General features: G+C 36.4%; 1 pseudogene; it reads left to right on the forward strand.

Moving 5' to 3' along the window:
* Positions 1-6,782: 6,782 nt before the first annotated feature.
* On the forward strand, positions 6,783-14,195 carry LOC149251297 (transcription factor MYBS3-like; annotated as a pseudogene).
* The last annotated feature ends 13,502 nt before the right edge of the window (positions 14,196-27,697 follow it).

Consider the following 27,697-nt stretch of genomic DNA (forward strand, 5'->3'; position numbering starts at 1 on the left):
ATAAACCTTGCTTCAATCCAAATTATTGAGTCCATAGTCCTTTGAGTCTAAAATCCTTGAAAAAACACCTTGAGGCTTACATGCCTTAATGGCAAGTCCTCATGCTGACGAACAATGAGAATACTTCAATGTCCCTTGTCTATCAGATCTTCTAGGTACTCGACAACAACAAAATTATTCGTACTTACCAAGGTGTCCTTGGGCGTCTTGACTCTCATTGTCATCAATGATGAGAGTTCTCATGTTGACTAGTGGAATCCATTAATGGCCACTAATTCAACAATTTCTAGCTATGTTCGACATCGGAACATTTATTCACATAGCAATAATTGTGCCAATGAGTTTTGAAGACATGAAAACTATCATTTTCAGCATTTTGGAGAAAAAAGTAAAAGATATGCAGCTACAGAACTAGATGGTAGCTGCAGAATTAGACAGCAACTGCAGAACTAGATAGCAGTTGCGGAATCAAACAACAGCTGTAGAATCAGATGACAGCTGCAAAATCAAATTACAGCTGCGGAATCAAATGGAAGCAGCAAAATCAACACTATTCCGCAACAGATTCAGCAAGTTTTAATAAAAGCAAATAAAAAGTTATCTTGACTCTTTTCTCCATGACTTGTCCAGCCACTTGAAGAAGATTATGATCAAAATTTTGTAGCCACCACACATGAAACTCATCCATTTCTAAAGGGTAAGTTAAGGTACATTATTTTATAACTTTTTACCATAAAATTCCTTGAAAAGCTAGAATGATCATTTTTAGAAAAAACATTTCTCTTCCTCATCTCATAAAATTTCCAATATCATCAGTTGGGGGAATACATTCATAGTCATATTTTGTCATATTCATATCACATTCAAAAACCCACATACTTTCAAAATATATTAACTATTACATTATTGTTATGAGCATACAAATGCTTGTCAAAAGTACTAAAAGGATAATTGGATACAAACACAATCATGGTTGTCACATAAGAACCAAACATGATGCAGTCCAATAAAGATATACTTTGCAACAATAATCAAATTATCATTATGCAAATTTCAAAGATAAAAAATGAATGCAACAACAAAATATGGTAGTAACACAAGAAACTAACCATGTTGCAATTCAACTAAAAGACTTTGCACAAGTATGAAGTTATCAAATGATATCATGTAAAGTTAAGCCAAAGCTCAAGGATTAAAAGAAATAATGTAATAGATTGCATGAGGACATGCAATAGCTTCAGTTGGGGGGTATGTTGGGCCTTAAAATTTTCGTTCACTTCCATTACATTTTCACTTATATTTCCATATTGTCACCTTCACTCCACCTCTATTTCATTACATTTACCTTATCATTATCATTATTGGGTTACATTTATGTTTTTCGAAACTCTATTAATTCTTAGCATTTTTAAGTGAATTTATGGTTAAAAATTAGAAAATAATGTGCATATGCTTATACCTAACAAGTGAGATGAGATTGTTGACATGTGTAGGTCAAAAGGAAGCTTCTAAAATACCTTTATGTGGCCTCCCAAAACCAAATTCGAATTTGAGTGGAGAACATCATGAGATCATGAGGATATGTGTCTCATTTCCTATTTGTATTGAAAGTCTAAGAAGACATGTGTCTTATCATTTCCTATTTTGATTGTAACTCTAGAGATATGGGGAGAGATTCATGGACTCTCATTAATGAGATAGCTTTTCATCTTTTTGTATAAATAGGAGAAGTTTTCTCCTATCATTTTCATGTGTAAAATTGGAGTTATGCTCAAGTTTTGAATACATAATTAGATTATGGCACCTTATTCATGAATGTTCCTTCATTTTGACTTGGTTTTGGTTACATATCGAGCATCTCAATTTACCATCTCTTACACTTTTAGATCAACTACCTAAAATGTGTGAGATTTAATTTCTTTTATAGATTAAAGTTCATTTGCTTTCTTAGTATTAGTTTTAGAATGACTATGTAATCTTTGATTTTCTAAAAATATTTCAATAGGAAAAATTTATGTATTTTCCATTTGGATTAAGTTTGAGGCAAGAGTTCATAGTTATTTAGTTTCCTTTCATGTTTTGTTATTTACTTTCTTATATCAAACTATCAATTCATTGTATAATTGAATAAAAGATCAGGCCAAGAAGGTGACTTCAAATTGGGTGATTGGATGTTCAACCTATGCAATCATTGAGCTTTACTTTTTCATGCTTTTATATTTTCTTTTCAGGTCCTCATTTAATTGCATAAACTGATATTCCTAAAGATCATTCTAAGAAATTGATTTATTTATATTTCAAGATTGAATGGTTGAATATTTAATACATGCAATTACTGAGTTATTTTCTGCACACTTTACTTGTTTTTCTAGGACATTAGAAGTTAAAGTATCAATAGTTTCTTACACATCATCTCAAGAAGGTAACACTTCATAATTGAATGCTGGAGTAACTAAGTGTACATTAGTTGTTTTTTATTTCACAGGTTAGTTGAATTTCATTTTCATTATTTGATTTCATATATTAGATGAATTGGTTTTCGTTATTTTGTAGTTAGATTGATCTAAACTGAAATACAATTTTTAGCACATACAACGCACACATGCTTTACAAGTTTACAAAACTCCTGGGTTGACAAATTAAATGACAGGTAATCACTTTTTGCCAATAGTCACCCTTTCCTTCGCACCACTAAACATGGTAATGTCTTTAAGTAATTCTCAGGTATATTGTGTAACACTTGAGGAAAAGCCAATGGAGCATATTCAACTACTACCCATGCCAATGGTTGGTTGGGTTGATTCTATTAGTTACGGGATTGACCTTGTCCATCCATAATGTGTTGTAAAATTACGTCCCTAGTGACAAATGTTATTGGAGTTCTAGTTCTTTCCGTAGTTTTCAGAATCACGTGGGGTGTGGAAAAGGGTGGAGTCTCATATTTGTGCAAGGGGCTGAGTGACTCAAAATGTTCGAGTACTAGTGGGGAAGGAAGTATATCAGTTTGCATACCCTCCAAGCAAGGTAATGGGAAATCACCATTAAAAGGTTGGAGATGTATTTTTGGTCATTTATATCCTTGAAGGTCCCGTCTATAATTTTTTTTCGCGTTGCCTAGGGATGTAGACAAAACATTAAGGGTTAAAGAAAGAGGCATGAGATTTTGCTCTGGGTTACTCCGAGTGTGTCTCTTTGATGAAGTTAGAATGTGCACATGAAGATTATGGAATATGTGTTACTGTAGTGAACAATATTAACGTGAGTATATACAATGAGTTGACAAAAGTTCACGGTTGGTTGTAATTGTAAAAGTGGTGAGTATGAGGACTATAATGTGTTGAAAAGTGATGGAAATTGTGAATAATGGAGTTTCTAAGTGGAAAGAAAAATGAATGATTTTAGATATTGTCTGCCTCCAAAATTTGATAAAATTTCAAGCTTCCCAAGGAATAAGTTCAAATCATCCCCAACAATGGTGCCATGAGATGTCAGGGCCCCAAAGTCACACTATATTGTGTTGTAGTGCAAATCCTAGGAACATCTAAGTGTGATCCTAATTTGTTGTTATGTTAATGATATTTTATTTAAATCATCACAAAATATCATCTATCATTGTTTCAAAATTTTCTAAATGTGTTTTCGTGGTTCCTAGATTGAATGTTCTAGTTCATTCACTTTTGGCCTAATACTCTAACAAGAAAATATAGATGGTACCGAATTATATAAAATAATACCACATATTTATATTGTTCTTACGAATGCGTTGTTAAGAGATGAATATGTATTTTTGTCTTGAATCTAACTAATATTTTGGATTTTGAATTAAATTTCAAGTCTCATGCATCTAATTTTTCCTTTTAGAGTGTCACAAGAAAATGGGATAACATGAAGAACTATGACAGCCATTGGATGAGTATTTAGGTATCAATGCAATGATATGTATCTTTGTGCTTGGGTTTATTACAACTTTTAATGCACTGACATAAATCTTGATTTAATTGATATATGATTTATTTAAAGTGTAATTTTCACATAGATTCCATATTTATGATGGGTTTTCATGAAATCATAAATATCATGCATAAATCATATTCAAATTAAGCAATGATTTCTATTGAAATACAAATATTCTTTTGAGAATATGGGTTAAGGGAAAAGTTGTCAGTAATTAATAGAATTTTGTTGGGTTGCATTTCCACTAATCATAAGTTGTAGCATTGATGACCCTTGGGTTTGACATGAATATTTTTGAAAAATTAAATGTGGGAAAAATGGAGAAAAAATCTTAGTTAGTGTAAAGGAGCAATTAAGAATTCCTTTAAACCTGTCAAAATTTGGGGGGAGGTTTAGCAATTAAGAATTGAGCTACTAGAAAACACAATATTTTTGAAATTTTCCGTTTCTTTCAAACCCTTGCAAACCATATCAAAGAAGTCTATATAATCTTCAAATAACCTTAATAAATTTTGCAAAAATTAAAGTAAGCTAACATACTGATGCCGAAATTCATTTTAGTTTAACAATTCTACACCATCATCATAAACGATCAAGCTTACAACACAAAATTCCATGAAAATTGCATAAAATCATCTTCATATGTAGAAAAGCTTAAAAAACGAGATGGGTACATGAAATTAGATGAAAAGAATATAAATAGCCAAAAAGTCATTACAAAATTCTTTCCCTTAAAAGCTTCAAAATGTCCCAACAATTTTGACAAAAAAATTGACAAATTTTCCCTACATCCTAGAATTTTTCCAGCTTTGAATTAAAAAATTATGCCTATATATAGACACTCAAGAACCAAGAAATCATGCTAAGCCACTAGTGGTATTTTAAAACCCATCAAAATTCTTCAATAAATTTCCAACTTTAATGTAACTTAATTCTTCTAGAAGCTTCTTGAAAGATCTCCCAACTCTAGAGTGGGTCCCTTTACATTCGGCTATACTGGATCTTCATTCTCTCTCTTGGTTTCTTATTGGGCATTCTCTCTCTTGGATGATGCCGCATGATCCGGGCGCTACTATGGCTGGGCTACCGACAATTCATGTGTTCTTTCTGCACTGTAAACATGTAGTTTGTAGTTTGTTCTAATACTAGAATTACAACACATTGGTTCCGTTGTCATTGGTACATGAGTTCGAGACTGGAGTAACATGAGGATAATGAGAACTTGTATAGACAAAAACAAATAGGATGAGACTAAATGGTAAAGTTGCAATCCCAAAATTTTTCCATAGATGAAAGAAAATATGTTTTGTTGTTTGTAAAGGTTCATCGATGCTGCTATGTTTGAATTGAAGAATGTAAGCTTGCAAAAATAGAAAATCTATTTGTAGAAAATGCTCGTGGATGCTCCTACAGAAATGTGCATTGTTCCCTACTATGGAAAGATTCCCACTAAACATGAAGCCTATTCAAAGAGACTCGATATGTAAATAATGATTGGAAAATTAAAATTGAAACTTGGCACTGAAAGAATGGGTAAAACATAGCCGATTCGGATAGAACAAGTCAAATATCTGTGGAATAAGTAAATGAAAGAAAGATGTGTTTACATAATTGTGGATGCACCTTATTGATTTGTTTTCTTTCAAGAAACTACAAATCCACTGTGAGGCAATGGGTGGTGGTTGCTCTCATGAGGTTGCTCATGCAGGGGCTCAACGACTAGGGTTGCGAATTCATTGGTTCTCACTAGGGTGTGCTCAGAGTGCTATGGTTCTTTTTGAACCATCCTGCGGGACATGCAACTTTTTCTTATGAGAACCAAAGTGGGCATGTAGTTAGATTGTGCATGAGCATGTTCTTAGCTACCATCACTGACAACGCTATGTGTTGTCTATCAACTGTGTTGGTCTACTTCACATTGTGTTACAGCTTGGGGTTGATGCAACTAGAACACTAGTACCACCAAAGAAAATTCTCTCCCAGTGCTTGAAGTATGGTTCTTTCTATGCACAGTCATGGAAATATCCATGGCTGATTATGCCCCTACAAAAGATGACATCTCCCACAACAATTTCGATGAGAACTTAGATAAGGAGAGGGAGTTGTCGGTTTTGGTAAAGAAACATCTCAAATTCACCAGGATTCTACAGGTGTTTATATTAGTGAAAATCTTTGACATGGTCGATTTAGTCAACTAACAGACCTGTGAGAATGGGTATAATGATTGAATACTGAAAAGTGATGAGCTGACGAAAATGGTGAACTGAGAGGTCAACTGCCAGAAGAAAAAAATAAATCATAAGGGTAGGCAGAGGCATTTGGGAGTCACTATGGCATGGCCTATTACGCATTTCTAAGACCAATATGCTTTAACGACTGACAATATTTTTCCACAACATAAAGTAGAGTTGATCACCCTTCATCGTGTTAGAGATAATGGAGAATATCTTAAAATAGTGAGTTGGTTCACGAGACCTCAGGATAGGAATTAGTTTCTATTTCTTAGGTTATGGTTCTAACTTCCCTAAATCTATGATTACTATATAATGTGTGATGTACATGGACAATGTAGAGCATTCTGTAGAGCCAGACTCTCCTGGTTCAGACTCTCTTTCGTAGAGCTGACCAGTGGGTTCTTTTTTATTAATTCCAACATCACTTTTTAACATGGTATCAGAGCTACAGGATAGAGGAACCTGTACGCTGAGTGGAGGATTTGAAAGGCGTGATTGAGGCAAAATTGTTGCATGGATTGGAGGGAAAATCGTGCCAATTTGAATGAGTGTGTTTTTATTTTTTCAATTGTCGTAGATCTTTAGTGTACAGTTATGGATACCTTTGTGAGTCTGTGGTGCTAACTCGCGCCGACTGTGCAAACAAGAGAGGGGCTGCATGGAGGCCGAGAGAAGGTTGCATCTTGGTGGTGGCTGTTGACAGAAGGCTGCTTGGAGGCCGAGGTCTGCTGAGGAGGCTGTGGTAGAGGCTATGAAGGAAGCCACGGTGGTTTGTGTATGCGCTACCAGATCAAATAGTATTGGATATCAGTGATTTCTGTCTTTGAAACAAATCTAGGGTAAATGTAACATATATATATTTTTACCTGTCAAATTTTTTAGATCGCCAAGATGAATAATCAGATGATTGAAGAATACTTCAATGAGAATAACAAGCTTGATGGCTTCAGTTATGCGAATTGGAAATTCAAGATGCAAACTTTGCTAGAAGTGTAGAGTGCTCAGACGATTGCAAATGGGGATGAGCAGAAGGCAGCTATCGGATCAGCATCAGTCCCAGATTTGGAGAAGCGAGAAGGTAAAGCAGGGACGTTGCTGAAGATGTCAGTGAAAGCTGCATCATACCACATATTAGAGAATGTAAATCAACAAGCGAAATCTGGGGAATTTTGAAGAATTTGTATGAGATCAGGAATACAAATCAATTTCCGTTCCTGAAGAGCAAGATCGTATCCTTGAAGATGGAGGAGAATGAAATAGTTGTTGCCTTCATAGCGAGGATTAAATATCTAAAGAACAAATTGGTATACATTGGTGATACATTTGTAGATACAGATATTGTAACAATTACCATGAATGGTGTGACTGATGACTACCAAATATTCGTGACTGGGATAAATGTGAGAGAGAAAATCCTGAATTTTGAGGAACTGACAGGAATACTAATGCAAGAAGAAGAAAGAAGATCGACTCTAAAGCCCCAGAGTGCAGATCTTGCATTGATGGAAAAGAAGAAATTCTTCAAAGGAAAATGAAATCCGCAATAGAAAAACGAAGGAAACTCACAGAAAATACCAAATTAGACTCAAATTATGCATCTGAATAGAAACAACTCTGAAATTAAATGTTTTTATTGCGGAAAACTTGGTCATATAGCTAAGGAGTGCAGGAAGAAGCAATATCATGAACAACAGCAGATGAAGAAATGACATGCAAGTCATCTTGTGAATGGTAATCATGAGCAGAACTTCAGATTGTTCATGGTAGACTTTGATGAGAATGTTGATGCAGACATTTGGTAAGTAGATTTAGGAGCATCAACACATATCGTAGGGAACAAGCAATGGCTCAAAGATTTTAAAGAAATCAACGACAAAGCACAAATCTACCTAGGTGATGATAGAAGCCATTAGATCAAAGGGTGTGGGATAATTTTTGTCATTTTACCTAATGGTACTATAAGACAAATTCATAATGTCATGTATGTGCCCAATGTAAAAAAGAACTTGATTTATGTATCCATGATTACAGATCAAGATCTTAAAGTTGAATTTTTTAAATCTAACTATTATATTAAAGATCTATTAGATGGAATGAAGACTATTGCTATATGAATTCGAATATGAGGTCTGTACAAATTGGATGTAAGACCAGCACCGATTTGAGCTTTAGCAGCAGCGGGTTTGAATATAGAAGAGTTGTGGCATTATAGATTTGGTCATATCAACTACAATGATTTGTTGTTACTTCAGAAAAAAGAAATGGTAAGAGATATTCCTATTGTAAAATAAGTGCATAATGATTTTGATGCTTGTACATTAGGAAAGATGCATATAGAAGAATTCCCTGTTCGAGTAGAGAAGAAACATACAAACATACTTGAATTAGTGCACACAGATCTTTGTCGACCCATGCAAACAAAGTCATTAGGAAGTGCACTATATTTTTTTACTATTTATTGATGACTACACAAACTTTTCTTGGGTATATTTTTTGAGTAATAAAAGTCACACATTTGAATACTTTAAGCAGTTCAAAAACATGATTGAAAAGCAAACAGGGAAGCATATAAAAATTCTCCGCTTTGATCAACGGGGAGAATAGAGGAAGGATGACCTTACCAAGTATTGTAAAGACCATGGGATATTACAACAATTCACAGTACCCAATACTCCTCAACAGAATGGAGTAATGGAAAGAAGGAACAGAACATTGGTGGAATGTGCTAGGAGCATGTTGAAAGGTAAGGATCTTTCAAATGGCTTTTGGGTTGAAGCACTGAATACTGCAGTTTATTTGAAAAATAGGAGTCCTACAAAGAGTCTTGAGTTTAAAACTCCTTATGAAGCATTATATGGATTTAAGCCTACAATAAAACATTTAAGAGTGTTTAGGTCTAAAGCATTTTCCCATATTCTAAAGGAAGATAGAAGAAAACTAGATTCTAAAGCCACCAGATGTACCTTTATAGGGTATTGTTCACAATATAAGGCTTATAGATTATTTAATCCCTCTACTCACAAGAGTTTTGCTAGTAGAGATGTCATATTCCATGAGCAGGATCATAAAGAATATGATAAGTGCAATGAGGAATGTGATGTTCTGTTCTTGGTCGATGAAAGAGAAGAAACAAGAAACAATCAAGATCAGCAGACAAAGGCAGAAGATGAGTAGCAACAGATACAACAACATCAACAACAGATACAACAACAACAGAAGTAGTAGCAACAACAGGAAGGAAAAGAAAATGATGATCAAACAAGGTTTGAAGCTACCCCATCACTAAGGAGATCAGGTAGGAAAGCTCAATTGCCTGCAAGATATAGGGAAAATGCTTTTATAACTAGTATGATGAATGTTGTTGAACCTTCTAGTTATAAGGAAGAAAATGAATGTAGTGAATGAAAAACAACTATGGAACATGAATATGAAGATATAATGAGGAACAACACTTGGGAGTTGGTTGAACTTCCTAGAGGGAAACAAACCATAGGATGTAAATGGTTGTATAAACCCAAGATTAATGCAGATGGAATCATAGATAAACTAAAATCTAGATTGGTAACAAACGGGTATTCACAAAAATAAGGCATTGACTATGAAAAAACCTTTGCCCTTGTAGCTAAACTAAATACCATCAGAATGTTGATTTCTTTAGCTACTAAGAAACATTGGATGATTCACCAACTAGATGTAAAGTCTACATTTTTAAATAGAGAATTCAAAGAGGAGGTTTATTTAGAGAAACTTGAGGGGTTTGTCCAAAAAGGGAAAGAATATTTAGTCTGTAGATTAAAGAAAGCTCTTTATAGACTAAAGCAAGCACCCAGGTCTTGGTATGAAAATATTGATTCATTTTTTCTACAACTTGGCTACAACAAAAGTAAAAATGACCCTAATCTGTATACCATGCAAGATGAAAAGGGGCACATAGTGTTGATTTCGTTGTATGTAGACAATTTAGTTATTACAGGTGATGCTATTATTTAATCAAAGAAATCAAGCAAAAAATGTCACAGGTGTTCGAAATGAAATACCTAGTGAATTAAGATAATGTTTGGGTCTTGAGATCTGGAGAGATTCAGAACAAACTTTTCTGTAGCAGGGTAAGTATGTCAAAGGTCTACTGGAAATATTTAGGATGGATCAGTGTAACCCTGCAGCAATACCACTACAACAGAACATCAAACTGCAGAGTGAGGATGGCTCTAATGAGGCAGATGCGACACTTTATAGACAACTAGTTGGGAGCTTAATCTACCTTACCACTACTAGACCAGATTTGGCTTATGCAGTGAGTGTGCTAAGTCAATACATGTCCAAGCCACTTGAGAGTCATTGGAATGCAATGAAATGTGTTTTGAGGTATCTATAAGGTACTGTAGACTATGGTATTATTTATACTGATTCTTCTGATGTTAGATTGACAGGATTTACAGATTCAGACCGGGCTGGAAATGTAGATGACCGCAGATCCATAATAGGCTATGAATTAAACATTTGATCTAGGGTGATTACATGGAGCAACAAGAAACAGAACATAGTTTCCTTGTCTTCAACAGAAGCAGAGTATCAAGCCATGTGCATAGTAACATGTGAGGCAGTTTGGTTGCGGAGACTTGTCCAGGATGTTGGGGAAGAATAGAAAGATGCAACAACGAGAGTTTAATCAAACTTGCTAATAATCCAGTGTTTCACAAAAACACTAAACACATTGATACACAATTCCACTTTGTCATGGAGAAAGTGCAATCAAAAGAAATCCATTTGGTACATGTGATAATGTTGTAGACATTTTCACTAAGCCTATTGGCAGTATTAAGTTTGAAATGTTTAGGGAGATTTTAGTCGTATTTGTGAACCCCTTCTCCATTAAGGGGGAGTGTTAGAGATAATGGAGAATATCTTAGAATAGTGAGTTGGTTCATGAGACCTCAGGATAGGAATTAGTTTCTATTTCTTAGGTTATAGTTCTAACTTCCCTAAATCTATGATTATTGTATAATGTGTCATGTACATGGACAATGTAGAGTGTTCTACAGAGCCAAACTCTCCTAGTTCAAACTCTCTTTCGTAGAGCTGACCAATGGGTTCTTTTTTATTAATTCCAAAATCACTTTTTAACACATCAAACATTCGAACTATTGTGGATAAGACTACAGTGTTCGTTATTTATAATGGCCTAAAGTTTGAAAGGAGGAGAACAATGCCACATTCCATTTCTTGAACCTTAATGGCCCTTATCATGTTTATTATTTCCACCATGATTCGAAGTTTAAATCATAATTGTGAGGTTCAGCCTATGGAAAAGATGATTGTGATTTAAAGATATTCGATGTTTTTCAATTTTAAACAAGTGCGCTTGTGCGACAACTTGTCCTTACCTTAAGGCGAAGGAATTTATAATTTATAACTCATATAGATGTTCATGCTGCTTGCTCTATTTCTCTTCTGGAGCTCAACATTTGTAAAACATAGACCTTATGCATATTCCTCCAATAAGGGCCATATGGAGTAGAGCCAACGTTTGAATTATATAACAAGTAATTACTTGCAATTGATGGAGGTCTGCTGGAAAAAAGAAGATCATGAGTCTTCATAAAATCCCTTGCCATATCAGGGGAAGAGATGACTAAGAAGAGCTTGGAGCAGAAGTAGAGAGACATGAAGGCCCGAATTTCATGAATTGGGCTTTGTCTAGCTTTTTTTTTGTTTGTCTCTTGGAATTCAATTAATTAATTCCAAGGCCGGTAAACACGACAAGGAAGTGTTCACATTGTGGGTACAATGGCCATAATTCCAGAACATGCCCAAACCTGGTGTGAAATTGTTTGGAGTTTGGCTAACTGATGGGCCAATACACAAGAGTGTGAGTATGGGAAATTTGTTTCATTATTCCAACAACGGCTCTTCCTCTAATAACAGCCTGACCTCAACTTCAGCTATGAAGCCTTGTGAATCAGTTGCTAATGCTGCTGCTTCTGCAAATGGTTATGTATCCTATGGCCTCATTCATAACAATTCTCACGGAGAGAGGAAGAAAGGTACAAGATTTACATTGTATTCCAAACTATCGAGACTTTTAGTTTTGTGGGCTTGAGAAGAATTCAGGTTTCTTCTCTGTTATGATAATTCCAGTTGAAGATTTTGCCTGTTTTTGGTTCAGGTCGATACTCTTTGCTGTTTTAGGACTTGGGTTCTTAAAATTCATTCAAGCTTTAGGCGTTCTTGCATAAAAATTCCAAGTTCTTTCATTCTTTGTTAGATTTACGATTTGCCCCTTTGTATTTTGGCGACCGGTTCTTGATTCTCAACTTAAAATTGTTTAGCTTTCTCTTGATGAGTTTCCCCAAATACACAGTGGGTTCTTGAATTCCTCTCATTTCTTGTGTTGGCTTAGAAATTTTTATTGGCTTTGCATTAAATCTTTGTAGTAACTTCCTTGAATTTCAATTTGGTTGTTATCTTGTGGGTTATGGGACTCAAAGCCTAATGTTTTATCTTCTACTGTTATATTCTTGATGATTTTGTCTTTGTGAAAAAGTAGGTATGTGATTTTATAGGAGGTTCTGAATTTTTTGGTTCTTTGTGGGATTGTTCTCATAAATTATTCAGTATTTTAAATTTGTAGAGTGCTATGATTTCTATTCCTTCAATTCTTTTGAGTTCCCTGTCTTTGTTTTTTTGGATAAGTAATGGTTTTTGTTTGATCTCTACCATAGTAGAGGGTTCCAAGAAATTTGAACTTTGCACCTCTGCCCCATTCTGACAGGGGGAGGGTTCCATGAGATTTCAACCATGCACCTTTTCCCTGAAAGATCAATGCCTTTCCCTACTGGCCATCCTTTAAACCTAGAATGGGCTTGAGTTGTTGCTCCAATCGTTTTCAAAGATTTTTGTTCTGGAATTTCTTGATTATCAGCAAATAGTCTGAGTTGAACAAAATTCATGCACTGTCTTCTTTCTTGCGAGCTTAAGAAGTTTGAGCTGTGAATTTTTCTAGATTTTCCTTGAAATCAATCAATCTCTTAGCCCTTCAGTTTTGTTGCTCTTTTCTTTTGTGACATTTCATGTTTAACTATAAAATTTGTCTGAGGAAAAATGTTCCTATTGGAATTTTCTTTTTTTTTCATTCCTGGGGTCTCTAGAATTTGAACTGTGAAATTTAATGTTTAATCATAAATTTTGTCTGAGAAAATATGTTCCTATTGGCATTAATCCCTTTTAATTTGATGCCATAAAAAGTTTAATTTGCTTGTGTTTATTTCTTGCTTAATGATTACTAAAGAATTCAATGTTTATACTATCTCATGATCTCAGGGGTTCCATGGACTGAAGAGGAACACCACATGTTTCTTATTGGCCTTCAAAAGCTTGGAAAGGGTGATTGGAGAGGTATATCAAGAAACTTTGTGCTGACAAGAACTCCTACTCAGGTTGCTAGTCATGCACAAAAGTATTTTATTAGGTAGAGTAATCTAACCAGAAGGAAACGACATTCTAGCCTGTTCGATATCACTGCTGAACCTATCAGTTGTCCATTACCTTCGCCTGCCTTGCCTGTATTGTCATCACAGTCAGCCTCTGATCAAGAAGAAGCCGAATCAGGTGATAATTCTGCAAATTCTACAGATGTAGAAACTCTTCTTCCTCAGGTTGATGAAACAACTTCTGCTGATCTGACAGTGTTCCCAAGGTTTTGTTACCCCTTATGTACCATACGGGTTCCCCATATGGCACACTTTTAGACCCACAATATCACAAAATTCCAATGTTTATAAGCCAACAGCTGTAATGCCAACTGCTCCAATAAAAATGGACGAATGCACAGGGTTATCCCAGTTAAGCCTCAGCGGTGTTGCAGCGGCTTCTGCAATGAAACCCTCAGAACTGTCACTCAAATTACATGGAAGACCCCCCTCTAGACAATCAACTTTTCAGGCCAAACCATCTCTCAATGAAAGCAATAGTTTGAGTTCCAGTAGCAATGTCATCAGTGTAGTCTGAATTGCAAGGAAAATCAGGTGTGAAGAAGATGATGGTATGGATTTTATAATGGAAACAATGGTGGTTTCCATTATGTATATATGGGTTTCTTCTGCAGCACAAAGGTTGTGTGCCTGGTTGATATTGCAATTTCTCCTAGAAATCTTCAAGTCGATCTCTAGCATTGATCTTTAGTATGCTAAATGAAGCAACAATCTGTAATTGAGCTCTTGGCCTTGACACATTGAGGGTACAAATCACCACAAGATCTGAAAGCAAAGGAAGTGGTATTCTGTAATTACAAAGATCCATGAATTTGAATCAAAAGAATACAGTGCTTTGCAAAGACCTCAAGTGGTTACTCTATGGGGTCAAGGGTAAGTACTAATTGTGAAGTGACTAAATATTTTTTTTATCAATGGCTCATATTAATTGATTCTATTAGTTTTTAGGAAGGTACAAGAAGTAGCAGTAGGGTGTTCCTACTTTCTTGTTTATTTTGAATTTTTTACTGTGTAACTTAATCCAAATAGATATTAAAGAATGCATATTTGAATATTGGCTTATATTGGGATGGATTGATTCTCATTTACCCTCTAATGTTTCAGGTCTATTTGAATTTATGTTCTGATTCTGCTTTGCAGATACAGTTTTTAAGAAATTAACATAGTGCTAATTGCACTACAAACAAATGCCATTTTGTTGGTCGTTTGCGGTGCAGTTGGAACATTTCATGATAATGTTCCATCATCTATAAAAGCATTGTTCATCATAGTGAAAGAGCATTGTGGTAACTGTATCATAGCTGGAATTGTGTCAAAATATCATAGTTGGAAGTGTATACTCCAGATTTAATGCTAAACATTAAGAAGGATGGAAAAACGATTGATATGCAAATTTTCAGTGTTTAAATTATCCCTTAGGCAAATTTCTAGTGTTAAAGAATATATCCTAATTAAGATTATTTAAGATGATTTTATGTTGGTTTGTTGAATTTATGTAGGTTGTTTTATTTTTATATATGTATGTGTTATTGCTTGGTATTATGTAACTTATGATTGATATTGTGGGTTGATAAGAAATAGTGAAAAATTGAGATTTCTCATTTTTTAATGGTTCTTAATGTTATGCCATTGCTCTCTTTTCACATGACAAAGTCTATTGCAAATATATAAATATAATTGCAATTCCTACGATTGAAAATGTATAAATAAATTGTTATTTCTCGATTATAATGACATTTAACATTATTAATGACCAATTAAAAAAAGTAATGGTGAGACTTAGTTATTTTATGTGTGAACAACAATGAAATATTATAATTTAGTGGTCAACCCACCGAACCATATTGCACGCCACTTCCTGAGCCCAACCACCGAACAATATTGCACACCACTTCCTAAATCCAACCACATCACGCAAGGCCAGAGACACCACGTGACAAATGAAGGTCCCACCATCCTGTGCTAGTGTCAAAGCAAGAAGGAAGTACGTCAAGAAGCGTAGCGGCACCCACATGATTGTTTTTTCATGATAAACACAGCCACGTATCGCTCATGTTGAACAACAACCTCCATGCATACCAAATGCCTTATTATTCTACCTTGTTACGTCCACCAGCTCTTGGAATCTCATGTGGCAATGGAATTCTAGTTTTATAAATTCGTCCATTCTAGTTTTGATGTCTTCTTTTTTCTTATTGAGCGCTCCTAATTTCCCCAGGAATGATCATCGCCGAAGAAAGAAGGTACCGCACAGACATTACTAGTCAGGATTCTCATGAATTGGCTTGAGCTTATGATGTTGCTGGCCTTTGAAGCACTAGGATGCAATGGCAATCCTGAAGTGATTTATAAGGTGCCTGTGATGCGACCTGTGAATGGAGGTGAGCCATTTTCTGCACAAATGAGGAGGGCTTATGTTGTTCACATTTCTAGTGTGGTAAAGTAGGATGCAGCAAGCGACAAGCTGGGGTGATTGGAGTAGCCAGCCAGGTGATTATATCTTTCAAAAATGCCAGCACTCGGCGACTTGATTTTCCATTTGTTCATGGAAGGAATTTCTCTGTGTAGACCTGAGAATGGTCTTATCCACTACAATGAAATAATCTGATCCACTCACTGCCAATCAAAGTACATACACCACAACATTAGCATGCAGTTCATACCCTAATCATCATAATGAGAGAGGTCAACCCAATTAACCAGATGAATGAGAGTGGCAACGAAAATGGAAAAATATGTAGCATTTTGCCGATTCCAAGCAAAATACTATAAGAAAATAATTTAGTAATTAAGATTTCTTGATCAAAGCATGGATGAATGCATAACTATTCGAGCATTTTAGTAAAGTAGTTTAAGATTATAATAGTAGATTAATGTAGTCTGCAAAATTGTCATGCTAACTGTAAATTATTAACATTAACCCAACCCAACAGTTAATAAATAGGCCCAATTATATGAATATGAATATTAGTCAAGGCACTGACTTGACTCAGTACTAATTGATTGATTCACTAACAAAATTCACTCACTGTGGGAATGGCGGAATCTACGCATGCAATTGCAGCTACCTTGGCCCCTGCTTTCACAGTGACAGAAGGACATTGAAAGTAATACAATGAATCAATATTAAAAAGAGGGGAGGAGTAGTAGTGGTCTTCGCAAGTTTACCTCCCTCCGGTTGAAGCTTATGAATCTCCCTGCCTCCCTCCGCATAAGACATCTCCCGCCTCCATAAACGTGTAGACCTACCTGCGCGGGGATGTATCAGCCAGAATCACCTACCAACAGGCTGGCTCTCACAGGCATCCCTAAGTGCATTACATTACCACCATCCCTTCCGCAACTATAGCAAATAGGCCTACCTTACATGTTACGTAAGTAATATTGCTACAACAAATAAATAGGTATGTAGGTAGGGTGATATTGATCTACCCTGGTCATTCTATATGAGCATATGGTAGGTAGATCGCTACTGCTAGTATTTCAGTTCGCTTCTATGAAGATTTTGTGTTGCTTTGAAAATATAGGACAGAGCAACCACAACACCATATGTCTCTATTCTAGGCCATCACATGCACAACGCCATTTGTTCTTGTTCTATGCCATCTGTCTCTGTTCTGGTTCTATCTTTGTTCTGGTTCTATAGTCATGTTCTAAGATTATAAAATAACATTTAGTATTTATGAAATAATGTTAGTAATAGTTTCTCGATATAAAATGTTAACGAAATAGATGGAATATCTTAACGAAATAGATGGAATATACTATTAAGAATAGGAAAAATATCATGGGTATAGCCTCTTCCCCTCGGGAAGAGGCCAAATAAGATGGTGAAACGATATGCCTCTGAAAAATTTGGTTTATAAGTCAGCGTGACTAATAATAAACAGGTCAATTAATGGTTAAACATCGCCAATCGATTACTATAGTCCCATGCCATTGCCAGATGGCAGGGACTAATAAATGTACAATGAAGGATTTACATCCAAACTGGAGGAGGCATGTGGTGTGTGCCCATCCAAGTGCGATGTCAAATATTCGATGGAATTTTGGTCATGTTCTACAAATACCGATACATCCATATGTTGTTCCTTGTGGATCAATTTTATTGAGATTCCAATTTAGAGCTCACTACCACACAACTATGTTAACTTTCTAATTAACTTTCATGTACTAGTTGATATACAACAACATATTGTGTTGAGTACAATGACTATGTGTGGTTGCTTGATCCATAGAGAGTGATTGTTCTATTGAATTTAGTAAGGTCAATTCAATATTCAATGAATTAAAATTGTCTAGTTGGAGCGCAAGGATGAATTTGATCAACTTTACATAAAATCCACCTTTATGTGCCGATTTACATTATATTTTTCTAGATAAAGAGACAACAAAAGCACATTATCATAACAAGTCGTGATTGGTATGATACCAATAGAATGACAACTGGTCATTGATATGATCATGCATAGGTAATATTTTTAATGGAATATTATTCACAAAGCGAGACTATGCATTGATTGGAGTTTAGACATATAATCAAATTCGTTGATGTAATTTATTTATTGAGTCTGTAGTTAATAATGAAAAAATTATGAGTCATGTAGACTAAGCCTTTTATTCAATCATTAGAGTGAGAAATAAGGGAAAGGTTAAATGTGAGTCTCTTTGAGGTAGGTGATATTCCCGGCCTCGTAACTAAAATCAATGTTTTGTTGATGAAATCATCCTTTGCTAACACCAATTGTAAAATACCTACCACTAATAAAATTTAGAATGTCTAGTCATTAGATCTATCCTTCATTGATAAAAGTGCAGACTCAACAAGTAAGTAACCAATCACAACAACATATCAAGGAAATAAGGACAAAGCAGTGGAGCATTTAGTACAACCAAACTATATAATTTTGCAGCAGAGAAATTATAATAAAAGTACTTGTAGCACCAGGAAAACACTCAAGAATAGGAAACCAGGTAGGGATAACATACACATAAAAGTGCTAAAGAATTAAAGATGATGATGACATTATGATAATTATTTAATCCCTTAGTATAAATATTGCATACTTGTTCTTGGATTGTGACAAGAAAAAGTGCAGGATGGTTGATTTGATAGATGACCACTTATCTTTTGATGAAGGAAATCCCAAGAATGATAGTCCTACACTAGGATCGTCCACAGAGAGAGAAAAAGAGAATACCCCCAGACTGGAGAGGAGATGCCGACAGTCCATGGTTGGAGTAGCAATCCAGAGGATTGAGAAAACTACAAATAGTGTGAAAAGTGGAAATATGAACAAAGAGGCCACTAGATAAGGTGTAGTCACAATAAACCTTATATACATATATATATATGAATCTTCCTATTCTGCTAACAACGACTGAGTTACCTATGCAGGTCGCTGCATAGTAAGGATACTTCTGCAAAGAGAATTGGTTTAATATAGTTTGCATCCTTTCTCGAGATGAGCAAGGCATTGAGGGTGGGGGAGATGAAGTAAGGGTCTCTTTAGATTTATGTGTCATCATAATCATGTATATGTAAATTTTAGTAATTATTGGTAAGCCTGAATGAAGTTTGGTTGTGAGTAGGTATAACCGCTCCAACTATATACATAATGTATAAATATACACTAAGATCGATGCAAACAGAGATTGGAATTCCTTTCCCAATACTCTCATTCTTTACTCAAGTTTTGAGCAGGAGAAAGATTTTTTTCCTTCTTCCCTCCAAAGCTTGATGAGATAATATAATCTTATTATGATTATTTCCACTATTTTTTAATAATATTCCCGAGAAGTCCCATTTTAGACCTCAAAAATTCTCTAATGATTGAAGCCTTACCTATTGTTGTGCATGTTGCTCTGGTGGATGTCTTGAGCTAGAACCTCCCCCTATGGACACCACCTATGATATTTGTGAAAATCCCTTTTGAATAGATAATTTGTACAAAATTGGCATGCCTTTCCATTCATTTCCAATTGGAATATTGCAAGCTCATGCATCCAAGGTTTGTCCTTACAATTTTGCGACTAACACATGATCCACTTTTACTAATTCCTTAAAGATATGCTTTAGCATGAACATGAGTTCAAAATGATCTTTGTATAAGTTCATGATATCCTTTCCTCATAGAGAATGATCATATTTGCCAAAGAATTTTTGGTCCTTTTTAATAGAATTAAAAATATTCATGAAGGCTTCTTTCGGGTACACATCGCCATTCCCTTCAAATAAAGGTGGGAAATTACTCCTATATAACACTTCGCATATACCTTTTAAATCTTGTACCTCATTCACAATGTATCCTACTTTCTTCTCCACCAATGCTATCAAATTTTGCTTCCTCTTTAGCTAATTAGCCTTGGCCACTAGACGGGATCTATCCAGTTCCACATTTGTAACCTATTCTTTGGTCATGTGGTTAAGTTATTTTATAATTGTTCTAGATCTGGCTGGAGTTGCTCTGATGGCGCTCTTAAGTGCATTCATTTCTTTATCAGGTAGTGTGATAACTTATATCTTTTCTTGGACCGACTCTAGGTGCCCGTAATGATTTTGTACTAGCTTCATGATTTTTTCCCAAATATTCCTTTTAACATATTTGAAATATGATGTGATGGTGTTTTCTCTTCTCAAAACATCTAACTCGACCTCAACCTTTTGACCATGCTCCTGGGATCGATAAATTTCTTTCTTATTTCCTTCAAGTTCCTTTTATTTAGCCTTCAATTCCTCATCCCAAGTTATGGGCAAGGCTTGCAGCTTCTTCACATCATAAAATATCAGGGATTCTACCTACGCTATTAATATGCTAGGAATTTATTGAGACTGCATGGTCTCATATATATTCTCTTTTAGCCCTTGGATCTATGTTTTTTGCAGCGTGATATGATCATGATATTATTTTTTCATTGTGAGGGTATGTTGTAGTTTTAATTTAATTCTTGAATTTCCTTTTCTATTACTTATAGCTCCAAAGTTTGAACAGGGTGCGTGTCTAGGATTTTAAGTTGATTTTTTATTGAGGAAATTCCCATGTTCTTTTCTTCCAACAATTCCTTTTATTTACGAAAATATTTAGGATATGTGGCCATATGTGTGATTTTATCCTCCATGTGTTTTATCTTTATCTTGTTAGTCTTGCCAACCATCTTCCAAGATTTCAGTTGAGCACTCGCTTTCGTATACATATATTGTATCTTCTTGGCTACGACATTAGTTTAGTGCATTTGCATGTGCATCAAGTGTGTCACTCGTAGGTTAAAGTCCATGATTTCTGTATATGGGATATTGTCCACATGTAAAGACACTTGACATACTTGGTAATTTGACATAGACATTGTGTTCTATACTTTGGATTGCAGCATCACCATCTTGGAAATGCTCTTCTCATAATCCAACACACTCTTGAGCTATGTGGGAGGGAGTGGTTAATTGTTTGATATCATGATGTCCTTTTTCCTTTTCTTATAGGATTGTATGGAAATATTTGTGATATTTTCTATAATTGACATGTTTCCAAGCTTGGACACCTATCCTAACTCAGTTGCCTCTAGTTATGACATGGCATAAGGCTAGGTCTACACTATAAATGTTTTCTTCGAGGGCCCGGGTGGTCAGCTCAGTGTTATATAAAATCAGAGCTTGGGACTTTGTCTCTTCATCGTCTTCATATCTAGGCTCCTTATCTTTCCTAGATTTCTTTGATATCGGCTCTTCCCATCCCTCCACCTCCATGGGCTCGGAAGTGCCTCACTTCTACGTAGAGAGTTGAGAAAGCTTTGGCTTTATCAGATACATGCTGGCCTTGACCTCTTCCAAGGTATCATTGTTCACACACTCCTATACCATAAGATTCATATCATACTCATGATTTTCTCGATCCCTATCCTTTCTCAAGTCATAGATATTATTGAGTGGATCATATCTACTGGCACCAGGTTTCATGAAGTTGCACATTTCTAGTATTGTCTCCACGTTATCCAGAGAATTCCTTGAATTCACACAAAAAAGGTCCCTAATTTAGAGAAATATGGAATGTAACTGTTTCTTTCTTTAAGATGGAGTGTACCTTGTCGTTGTTCAATCTCTGTCATATGTATTCCAATGCAAATATTCAAGGTGTGAAGAATGCAGGTAGTTGATATAGTTGTCCTTCAAGACCATATACTTTGATGACCATGTAGCCCTTGAAAAGGTACCAATCACCGAATCGGGTAGCTGGGATGAAATGCAACATCTCCCTCACAAAAGGAGGGACTCTAGGCATAGATTTACCATGCAAAAGGGCATATATAACTAACATGAAGGAAGATATGTAATAAAAAGGTCCTTGGTTACCTTCCATCTTATGGACCATGGGTAACCATTCATAAGTTGGTAATATGGATTTATTTTCACTAACCATCCTGGGCTGAAGATGATAAAGGTAAGGATATTGTTTATGGATGAACAAATGGACTAAATAGCTTTAAAAATGAAAGTATTTCCCTTCTTTGAATTATATCATTTGGGAATGTATTTCATCTGACAAGAACTAAGGAAAATCAAATTTAGTGTAGGATTTGGTAGACGGATGATACATGGATACCAAGAGACCTAGGATGGATTTAGTTACAAGGATATCAGTGTCAAGACCTAAGACTTGGGTGATAATGGAGAAAGATACAACAACATAGCTTCAAAAATTAAGATATGATAAGTAGGTTGACTTGATGGAGGCACCATCCCTTTTTGGATATCGTTATTGACTGCTTGTTGCTAGACATCTGGTGCTAGGCTAGTCCACTTCTCTTCAATGTCCCCTTTATTTAATCTTTGAAACTAACTCTTGCAAAGAAATGAAAACATAGACGAAATTGATTTCAGAGTCACTCTAATTATTTATTTGACATCTTTGGATGAAGAAATTTTCATCTTGTCTGCTAAGTATATTTTGGCACACCAAGTCACCATTTCTTGGAAATGGAAAACCTATGGAAGAATGGTGAAGAATATACCATATGCATGCATGTTGTTGTCATCTTTTAACACTTTTCTTGTGTTTAACACCACCTAAATAGCCCTCTTCATATATGTTACGGTTAATTTATCCCGAATATTTGTATATTCGTCCATGCTGTCTGGTTCTTTAGCCTTTCTATTGGTTTGGACATTAGCAGAAATTTTGGTTGACGAGGATGTTATTGGAAAAGAGTGAACTTGTTGAAAACCATTGGCTAATGAAAATAAGGATAATGGCGAAAATAGGAGATTCTTATAGGATTAAATAAGCTAGTAAGGGATTGTTGCATGGAAAAAGGGGATTTGACAGTGATTGGAGGGAGTATCTTTCAAATTTATGAAGGTTTGGACAAGCCAACGCACACAAGAAGCAACATTTATGGATTTTCGTGTGAATTTGAGCTTTGATTCAATGAATTTAAGTGAAAATTTGTCTCATGACCACACAAAATGAATGAATTTGAAATTGGAGTAGGATTTAATGTCTGGGATTAGGGTTTATTGGTTAAAAGTGCATGTTTTCATAGGAGAACGAGGGTTTGACCTTGAGCTTCAAAACCTAGGATTTTGGTAAGGTGGATGAATCCAACGAGATAAATTTACAACAAGTATCCAAATGGTGGTTTGGATTCCAAATTCTACGTGTAAAATTGGTAGAATTTAATAAGGTAATTAGATGGGTGGGTAAGCAAATTGTAGAGTGACTAGAGTATAAAATAAAGAAAATGTGTCCCCTCAGCCTTTTCATAGGATTCTTGGTTTGGAAACATGGGAGGATACAAATGGGCGAAGTTTGAGTCACGTCATGTTGATGTCAGCAGGACGTGGCACTAAACACTTGGAAAGTTGACCGTGCATGGTGACTAGGCCCAGTTGGTTGATGTGGTAGTTGATTGGGTGGTAGGGTAAGCTAGATGGTCACACAAAGTTTTCATTTAGGTATCCCATGTGGAGAGGAAACCTACTAGTATTTCTCGTGGTTGGGGGGTTGGTATTTAAATTTTGTGGAGTGGTGTAAAGTTCATGAGGAGGCGACATGTAGCACCTATCACATACCTCCATCATGTTATAAACAATGTAGTTCCACAGCACAAAGCTCCCACAGTTATTGGATGAAGTAGCTCTATCATCTTTAGATTTGTCAGTGTGCAAGTTGGGTGAGAACTTCAGTGAGATCATACTAATGTGCACAAGAGATGATGACAGACATGTGGAGGTTTACTGGGCATATGGTGTGGGCACGTGGTGGATGAATGGTAGGTGGTCAGATTGCATACATGGAAGGTGTCACATGTAAAGGTGGTTAATGGCCTGTTTACATGGAGGGCACATGGCAGCACTTCACAGGGTCAAGCCCTAGAAATTTGAAAGTTTTAGGGGCATGGAAAGTGTTAGCTACCTCTACCAATAGGTTTCATTTTTCATGATTGGCAGCGTAAGTGCCAAATATGTTCTACTTTGGTGATGCAAAGATATCATATTTTTTGGGAAACACTTACCTACAGTTGTTTGATGCATGTCCTACTTCTGAATGGGTGATCCAACAGTCTAAGCTGGGTCATGCCATATTTCAATTTTTGTTGTAGATTAGAGAAATAAATCTGTCCAAACTGTTCAATCTTGGCAGATCAGTAGTTAGGTAGAGAATGAAGGTTCCCAACTGCTTAATCTGGGGCCTTGGAAGTAATAAGGCTAGCCCTAGATATAAAGTCAAAAGAAAATGCAAAAAGAAAAGAAAAAGAGAAATTGAGGGTTTGCCAGTCTAAGTGCACCCTCCTTGAAGTAACAAAAAATGCTAGGCAATAGAATGGGTAGGTAGATGGGGTTGCAGAAGCATGATTTCTTTCATATCTCTGGCCTAAACAAAGGAAACACATGGTGGCCAGTGAAGATCTTCCTATTCAGCAGCTTTGTAGCAACAAAGTGAAGCATGTCTAACTTCCCAATCATTCCCCATCAAACTCCTTGCTAACATCCCACTATCACCTTGGTTCATGAGAGAAATCAAACTCATTTATTGATCCTTGTTGCATAAAGAACCACATTTCCTGTGTAAAAATATTTTCATTTTGATCTACTCTCCTAACTAAGTTTGTTCCCTAAAAACTTCGTGTTTGCCTCTTCTCTTCCATATCTCCTATCCAATACTAACTACTAACTCTATTATTACTTAAATCCCTAATTCCCTTTTTCCCTATCATTATATCACTATTGTATATAAAAAGCCCCAAAGTATATATTCCCCCTTACCTAGGCAATATAGCCTTATGGATCTAAAAGAGGTCGGGCAATAGTGCAAAATTGTGTTCATATCTTGTTTTGGGAATTAAACTAACAACCGGTTGGTTTAATAGCCCTAGCACCTTTTATAACGAAATATGTCGTTTACCCGATTGTTCCATAAAACCCACAAATGTCATATATCCTAAGTTTTACCTATCGGTGCGCTCACCACAAAAAACAAAAGGAAATATTATTTAAATTCCCTGGGTCCCGCCGTATCATGTTGGCAATTTGCTCGCCAGTCGTCCGTCGGATCAGGGCCGTCCCATCCGACGGCTCACATCCATATCGGACCGCCCCCGATGCCCAGACGATAGCGCCCGAAATCTGTCATACCATGACGTCAGGGCTCGGACACGCATTGCTCCTGAGTTGTATCAGGCGGCCTCCTGCCAAAACCACGCCCGTACCTTAAGCGGTCCGATATTACCGCTTACCGCCTTTCGTTTACCGCCCACCACATGGCCTCCACGTCACTGCCATGTTACTGCCGTCACAACATTACATTGCCGCCCCGTCCGCCCTTGCTCCGAGCTGTCCGCCACATCCCCCATCCACGTGGACCACTCTCAGGCCGCCACATCATCATTCCGTACCATTACCCCACCTATGACGTCATGCTGACATCATCCAACAAAACGCTCCAAAAGCCAAATTTTCACTATTTTTCCCAAAAAACCCATTTTTTCGCCTTATTTGCAATATTGTGCATTGTGCTCTTGCATGAGCAATTACGTCGTTCTCCGCCAACTTTGAATATTGCTCCTTGCTGCTGGCGCCCTCAATTCACTTGTTATTCCACCATTGGCCGATTGCACCAGGTATTTATCAAGTTATCCCCTCTACGCCTGGTTTTTTACACAATTCTCTGAAGAAACTAAGAAAAGAAGAACACAGTAAGTTCGAGAAATTCTCATGAAACAGTGATCTTCTTCCACTCTGTAAGCCCAATTTCCCTCACAGAAGTCCCCATTGTGCCGAAATTCCACAAATTCGCAGTCTGTTTGCGCATTCGCAAATCCAAACCTCTGCTAAATAAACTCACCGGGAAAGTAAGTCCCAAATCCTGGCATTTGCTCTCTGAATCTATCCTAAGTGCATTTTGACCCAGTTCCACCCCAGTTTACCTCTTCCCCTCTACAAATTGCCCTGCTCCTGCAAAATGCATTGCTCTGTGTTGCTGTGCCCAGAAAAACAAGTTCAAATACAGTTCAAAGTATCAATTGACCATGGAGACACCAGTAGCTCTAAACATTCCACCTCTAAATGCCCCACAAAGAGAGCTAGAATGGCAGCCCTTGGCCGACAGAGACTACCAGATGGCAGAAGTAATCCCAGAGTACAGCAGATACCATATTCATGTACTCAATGAGCTGAAAGCCGAACATCTCAGTGGAAATGATATTCTAGGGATTTGGGACTCCAATTTGCCCATTTTCAATCTTCCCCAAGTCAATGTCCTCCCAAATTTAATCCATAGATGCAGTGCCAACTATGACCCATGTCAGAGAGCTGTCCTCAGTCCCTCAGGCTCAGTTTTGTTCCATGTCACCCCTGAGGCTATAAATCAAATGCTGCACTTTCACACTACAAAGCCATTAACTCCTCTATCTATGATGGACTTGATAAAGCAAGGAGGCAAGCTGTCCAGTGCCCAAATCATAGAGATTAATCAACTATTCATTCAATCAGGCTCTCAAACTGTGAGGACTCCTCCTATTGGAAATGTATATCTCAACGAGTTGGGCAAAATGCTTGTGGATATGATCAGTTATGTCCTGGGATACAGATCATCTGAGGATGTTGATGAAACTATTCTGGCCATGATGTCTATCTTCTCCCCTGGAAAGCCTCCTTCTGTTCACTATGATTATGCTACATACATTGCCAATAAAATTCATGAGCAATTGATGAATTTAGAGAGGGAAAGGATATTTAGATACACTTCTTACATCTATCACTTGTTCCTATTTTATCAACCTGATAGCTTCCCTATTACTCTCAAGAAGTTTGATGCTCAGGGAAACCAAAGGTCTGTGGTATTTTGGTCTTCAATCTTTCATCACATATCTTTTTCACCATTCAGCTACTGTGAATTCATAGACCTTTTCATCCATCCAGCCATGTCCTTGCTGTTGAGTTCCCCTCCTCCAAGATTGACAGATGAGATGCAAAGAATCCTCCAGCTCTCAAAGGCCTACAGCATTGGGGATTGGTACTTTTACCAACACCATACAGTGATCAGAATATATGGTTGTGAGTTAGCCCCATATAGGCTACCAAGATATGTCCCTATGAGACTTTTTGCTTTAGAGTATTTCAGACAATTTGGAAATGCAGACATGGTCCATTTCCACAGCAAAAATAAGAAGGTACAACTCAAAGTCAGAAACCAGCTAGGCCCATTTATTTATAATAAAAGAGAAGAGGCATGGCAAGAAGCAGATAAGATCCTGCAACGCCTCGGGTTGCAAACTAGTTTCCTCTGGATACCCTATGATCCCAATCATTTCATTAGTCTTAGAAGGGTCAAATATAAGTTGGCTAGCTATGATCATGTCAGGTTGCCCCATATTGAAAAATATGCAAATCTATTAAGATGGAAAGAGGGCACCCTAGAAGAGGCAAGTTCTAAAGAAGAAATAGCACAAAAAGAAGCAAAGAAACTTGAGAAGGAAGCTGACTTGGAATATTGTGGGCAGGTTTTTTCTCTCCCTCACACTCAACTT

The sequence above is a fragment of the Pinus tabuliformis genome, chromosome 7, assembly GCF_031772625.1.
Source record: "Pinus tabuliformis cultivar Carrire ecotype Pingquan chromosome 7, CPIR1, whole genome shotgun sequence".
Taxonomy (NCBI): domain Eukaryota; kingdom Viridiplantae; phylum Streptophyta; class Pinopsida; order Pinales; family Pinaceae; genus Pinus; species Pinus tabuliformis.